At 49.5% G+C, this 5,588-nt stretch overlaps 1 long non-coding RNA gene across 2 annotated transcripts; it reads right to left on the minus strand.

Annotated features, from left to right (window-relative positions):
• Positions 1–896: 896 nt before the first annotated feature.
• On the minus strand, positions 897–5,143 carry LOC144738654 (uncharacterized). Of its 2 annotated transcripts, XR_013589301.1 has the most exons (3): positions 4,839–5,143; positions 2,883–3,053; positions 897–1,366 (listed from the first exon to the last, which is right to left on the minus strand). It is a non-coding gene; the product is annotated as an uncharacterized LOC144738654 (long non-coding RNA). The 2 variants fall into 2 exon arrangements; XR_013589300.1 differs by lacking the exon at positions 897–1,366 and having other exon boundaries at positions 2,120–3,053.
• Positions 5,144–5,588: the final 445 nt, after the last annotated feature.

The following is a 5,588-nucleotide window of genomic DNA, read 5'->3' on the forward strand; positions in this document are numbered from 1 at the left end:
TGGAATGGGCTACAAGACCATCGCCAAGCAGCTTGGTGAGAAGGTGACAAAAGTTGGTGCGATTATTCGCAAATGGAAGAAACACAAAAGAACTGTCAATCTCCCTCGGCCTGGGGCTCCATGCAAGATCTCACCTCGTGGAGTTGCAATGATCATGAGAACGGTGAGGAATCAGCCCAGAACTACACGGGAGGATCTTGTCAATGATCTCAAGGCAGCTGGGACCATAGTCACTAAGAAAACAGTTGGTAACACACTACGCCGTGAAGGACTGAAATCCTGCACTCGCTCTCACTCACACTATCAGACTCACACACACTCACTTTCACACTCTCAGACACACACACTTACCTGGTCAATATTCTAGATATTTTTAAACTATCAATCAGAATTTGTTTAACCAAGAAAACTGTGGACCCGCTTCACCCTTCTTGGTGTCGACAGCAGATCCAGAGGCAGGAAGGCAGGCGGAATGGAAGTGGCTGAGGTGGCTTACAATCGTCATCTGCTGCTGCTGACTGCAGCCAACATCAACATAGGGAGGATAAAAATAAGCAAAGCCAGATTTGCAAAACACATAATGGCAAGCGCACTACAGATGAAGTGCTGGACCTGTTAAACGTAAAAAATTAAATGACGCAATGCTTCACAATCGACTGTCGATGTGATAAACCGTCACGGCTGGCGGTGGTGATTCGATTAAAAACATGATTAACAGTTGTTGTTTTAACGTCTAATTTGTATTTACCGTTTGTTCCGTCTCGTTAATCATAATCACAATAAAACACATTCCAAGTGATTAATAATCTACAACTCGCATCGTAACAACTGCCTGATTACTAATCTAGTATATAATTACAATAACCCCCCCCCCCCCTCAAATCTCTGCACCTGATGAGTTAATGAGTTAATGATGACGTCACCCTGCTGCTGCTCTATATAAGAACGGGAGACAGAGGAGAGCCTCACCATTCTGGCGAATTGCCCGATGAGTAGGGGGGGGGTTGGTGCGGTGCCTCTGTATCTCTGCTGGTGTCGTGCCAAGTCTCGGCTCCCTGGCTCCCTGGCTTCCTGGCCAGTGGCAGCCTCGCAGGCCCTCGGGGGCATGGCGACCAAGCGCTCTGGGGTGGTGAGCCAAGGTGAGCGGGCCAGTTTGGCTGCTGCAGAGGCGGAGGATGGTGAGGTGGGACTGCCTGGAGGAGGGAGACCCGCAGAGGAGAGGGACGAGGCGCGAGCGTCGACCTTGAGGCGAGCGGAGGAGGACGCCTGGTGGCAGCGGGCGAGGAAGGGAGAGGAGCCGACGAGGAGTGGAATGGTGTCGGCCAGCCCAGGAGAGGAGGTGGAGGAAGCACCGAGCTCGGCGGGGCTGCAGGCGCAAGGTGCACAACGCGACGCAATGCAGGTATGTGCTTGGATCACAAATTCGGATAATACACAATTAACCTCGGAATAAAAACGCAAAAATGCAACAATTCCAAAGAACGAAAATGTAATTATGCAATAAAGTGCCATTATCTGCACGGATAAAAGGAATCAAGATTGAAGAGTATCAGTTTAACATGTAGGCTTTCGCGACCAATATCATCCATAATAGTTTTTTTGGGTTATATCGCGTAAACATATATAATTATATAAATATCTAAGGGGTTAGATCACGTAAATATGCGATCTAACCTCGGACAACGACCTGTATTGTGGAAGAGTCTATGGTCGTTTTACATTTTCGTAAACGTGATTAGTAGAAACAGACAAGTTACGTTTGAATTATGTTAATTTGCTTAGAGTCCAAGTTAAACCTCAGTTAGAAACGATAATTGAGCACGGACGTGGCGTGAATGATGGTAACGGCTGCATTTCCCTACTATGGGATGGAAGCACAAACCTCAAACGCCGTATTGAGCGCTCTGAAGCTTTGTGTTTGTGGCACAGGATGGGACCGGGAGTCGAGTCAATTCCACAAGAGTCAGAATATTTATTTATAACTGGGGAAGGAATCTGATAAGCTATGAAGCTCTTTTTCCTTGATGCCCAGTGGGGGCGTGTCGGCAAGTTACAACAACAACAAACAAAACACAAACACGACAGGAGTGCGACATAGAGAAACAGGGTAAGCAAGTGGTACAATATAATTAATGTATTTATTAATGAGTTATCGAAGTCTGACTTGTCAACATTAGGCAGCAGAAAGCACAACGCAGTTACAGACCACACCAAGACAGCGCCACACAGCAGTAGCCCTCAATACAATGGCACATTGACATTGAACAATCGACGAGCAGGTAATAGTCAACGTTACAAATCACATTTGCAAGTGTGACTGTATCCAGCACGAATCTACTGCTTCAGGATCTGTGTTTGAAGGGCAGCAGGCACGGGGTAGCAGGATTAGGGGGAGAGTGAAGTGAGGTTGGGAAGGAAGTCCTCGAGGGCGGACAAAAGTTCAAGACGAGCAGCAGTCAGAATCTTTATATCCTGGGGACGGAGAGGTGAACGCGATCACTTCTAACTGAAGAAAGTCCAAGGTGGGCTTGGGCAGGATGTGGCACGACTCGACGGGATGCTGGCCAACGGTCAAGAATAATGAGCGAGTGGCAATCCAAGGGAGTGGAACGCGTTTTGGAATGCCTCCGCTGAGCAGACGGAGCGACGACATCAGTGTGACACGTTGTCCTGCCCCCATTGTCGTGCTCCCATTTTGCATGTTGTGGGTTTACCCTCCAACACACCGGTGTGCTGAACCAGTAACTAATTGGCACATTTTGTTTACTTGACAAACCTTACTAATTGGCTGTTGGGTGGTGGTGGGTTTACCGACACATCTCTATTTACACTATATAAACAAACAACCTTTATTACGGACGAAATCAGGTCGTGCTCGGTACCTGGGTGAATTGTTACATCGCAAGATGGCGGGAGGTGGTCGTGGCTTTGGGGAGGCATTCGTTCAGCTGTGGACCGAGTGTGGTTGATGAGGACAATGAGTCTATTTGTTGCTGTAAGTGTCCACGATGATAAGGCACTCCGACGAGCTCTCCTTTGTGGCCAGGTCACTTCTGAAAAAGAGCGACATAGCTCGGTGAGGTTTGTGTGTGCCCTTGCTATGTGCTTTACCCCAATTACACCTGATGATGAGCGCCTGTGTTGCGTTCGCAACGTCGTTATTTATTTTAATCTGATTTTATTTTATTTGTTAATATTTTATTTCCACATACGTGACTTTACCAAAAACAACAGTATAGGTTTAACTGGTGAAGTAAAAAAAAATTCGAGTGGAATGTTTAGAAAAGCTTCACCAACTACGTTATTTCCTCTGCCCGTGGCTGTCCCGTCTCCTGTCGGTTTTGCGATGGTGCCCCTCGCTTTGCAAACGGAATCACTCCGGTCTCATCCACGTGATGCGTGCGGTGCGTTCCACTCTTTGTTCCGTGCGCGGCGTTTTGAGCCTCATTGGCATTCAGACGCCACACGTACAAGTGGTGCTGTGGCGTGTCGGTGGCTTGTGTCTGTGGTCTGAACAAGTTAATTATTTCAAACAACAAAACAATTATTTCACGGCATTAAACAGGTAATCTTAAATCTGGAATTGTATTTGCACGAATCATTGTCTCGTAAGCTGGAGGGTTTCTTTCCTGTGCGAGTCAAACAAGAAGGTTTGCCATAAATATTTCTATCAACATGACTTCCAGGGCAATCATAGCTACTCAAAGTCCAGCATAAACTGTTATTTATTTTTTGACCGAGAAATCAGCCGCATGAAAGCTGCTCCCGTCGTCTCCCAGGGGCATACAATTCTTGTCCAGACCAGCGACGGAATTCAAAATTTCGAGACCTCACAGAAGAAGACTGCAAGGCTGGAGCCAATGGAACCATTTAGTGCTCCCAATTAAGTTTTGGCTGCGAGGATGTTTCAAGTTATCTCGATCCTTATAAACATTCCCCTGCAATTGCTACTGCGTGTCCTAATGTTCCGACGGTAACATGCCTTGCGAATTACAAGACGTTAAAAACCTAACCTTTTGCATAACGGTCAATTAATCCCGATTAGCTAAAGCTACTGGCAAAGGCGTGGCGGTTCCAACAAAGTGGCTTTGGGGAAGGGGGCCACATTGAATACGCACTACAATGACAATAGTTTAAAGCGATTTGAAGCATGTTTCATTTTGGGGGGGGCAGAGCTTTGACCTCATATTTGAGGGGGGTCTGACTTTTTGTGACGCCGTGTGGGGAGGGGGTGGTCAAAAATCGTCCAAAATTGCATTGAACATAACGGAACGCGATTTTGGGGGTGGGGGGGGAGTGGGGTGGAGGTGCCCGTTGCTTGAACTAAACTAAAACTGTTATTTACCAGGTAAAGCCACCTGGGAGCTAGGAGCTATTTTTCAGAAGCCACATGTGACGACCGCTCATAAAAGTGGCGTACGTCATGGTCATCTTCGGCTGGATAGAGTGTTTCCCACGCAGTGTCTGTTATGGGGGTGGTTTAACCTTGCTTCTTTGTGTGGTGGTGGTGCGTGTGGGTCGGTGGTGGTGGCGAGTCTGCGGGTCTCTGTGGTGGTGGTGAGTCCGCGGGTCTGAGCGTGGGTGTTGGTCAACTGTGCTTCTCAATGCCCGTCATTGCAAGTTGTTGAAATACACAATGTACTTTGCTGCAGTGCCCTCTGCTACCTTCAACATCAGAAGTGCATTTGAAAGCGCACGATGCAGTAACTCCTTTGTTCGGTGGTTAGCCAAAAGCCGCCGCTGCTGCGAGAATGAGCGGAGTTCGCGTGATGGTTTATGCTCCTTGACGAGATCAGCAGCGAGGTGTTGTGGGCTTTGTGTCATCGAGGCACACCCACCTGGTCTGCGTCTCCACTTGTGCCGCCGTAAGGGGCGCTCCTTACGGCGTTTTTTGTCTTTTTTCCGTTTTCGCAGAAGGGCGGGCAGCGACTTCTTCCGCTTCCTTTTTTTTACGTCCGATTCCAACCTGACGACGACAAGCGTCGAGAAGGGAGGGAATGACTGTGGCCGAGAAGACCTGACGCTTCGGGCGGAGCGACAGACCAGGTAGCTTCCACACAGCGTTACTCAACCGATGAAAAGATATTGCCGTTCGACCCAAGCGCCTCACCCTCGCTGATGAGCGTCACGCTCGGGTGGAAGTTCCCACATCTGTCGCCGCCGTGTGCCCCGACGACTGCCGCTCCCGCTGCGTCTGCGCCGCGGGTGCCGCGGGTGCCCCTGCGGCCCTTGACGGCGAGGCTCTGTCCGAGCTGCTTGCGCCGCCAGGCGGTGCAGCACTTTGCATCGATATTCAGTTTGATGCAGCACCAGTCGCACTCGGTGATGCCAAACTTGTAGAACAGGTGGCCTGCGTCACGGTCGGCATAGTGGTGGTGGTGGAGGGAGGTTACGATTTGTGAGTATGCAATGGGACACTCCCACTCCACTCACCCCCTATCCACCACCCTCGCCCTACCCACTCCACCCACCCCACCCACCACCACCCCCCCCAACCCACTCCACTCACCCCACTCACTCCCTACCCACCCACCCCACTCACTCACTCCCCACCCACCTCACTCACTCCCTACCCACCACCACACCAC

The sequence above is a fragment of the Lampetra planeri genome, unplaced genomic scaffold (genome assembly GCF_965212315.1).
Source record: "Lampetra planeri unplaced genomic scaffold, kcLamPlan1.2.h2 scaffold_1110, whole genome shotgun sequence".
Lineage (NCBI taxonomy): Eukaryota > Metazoa > Chordata > Hyperoartia > Petromyzontiformes > Petromyzontidae > Lampetra > Lampetra planeri.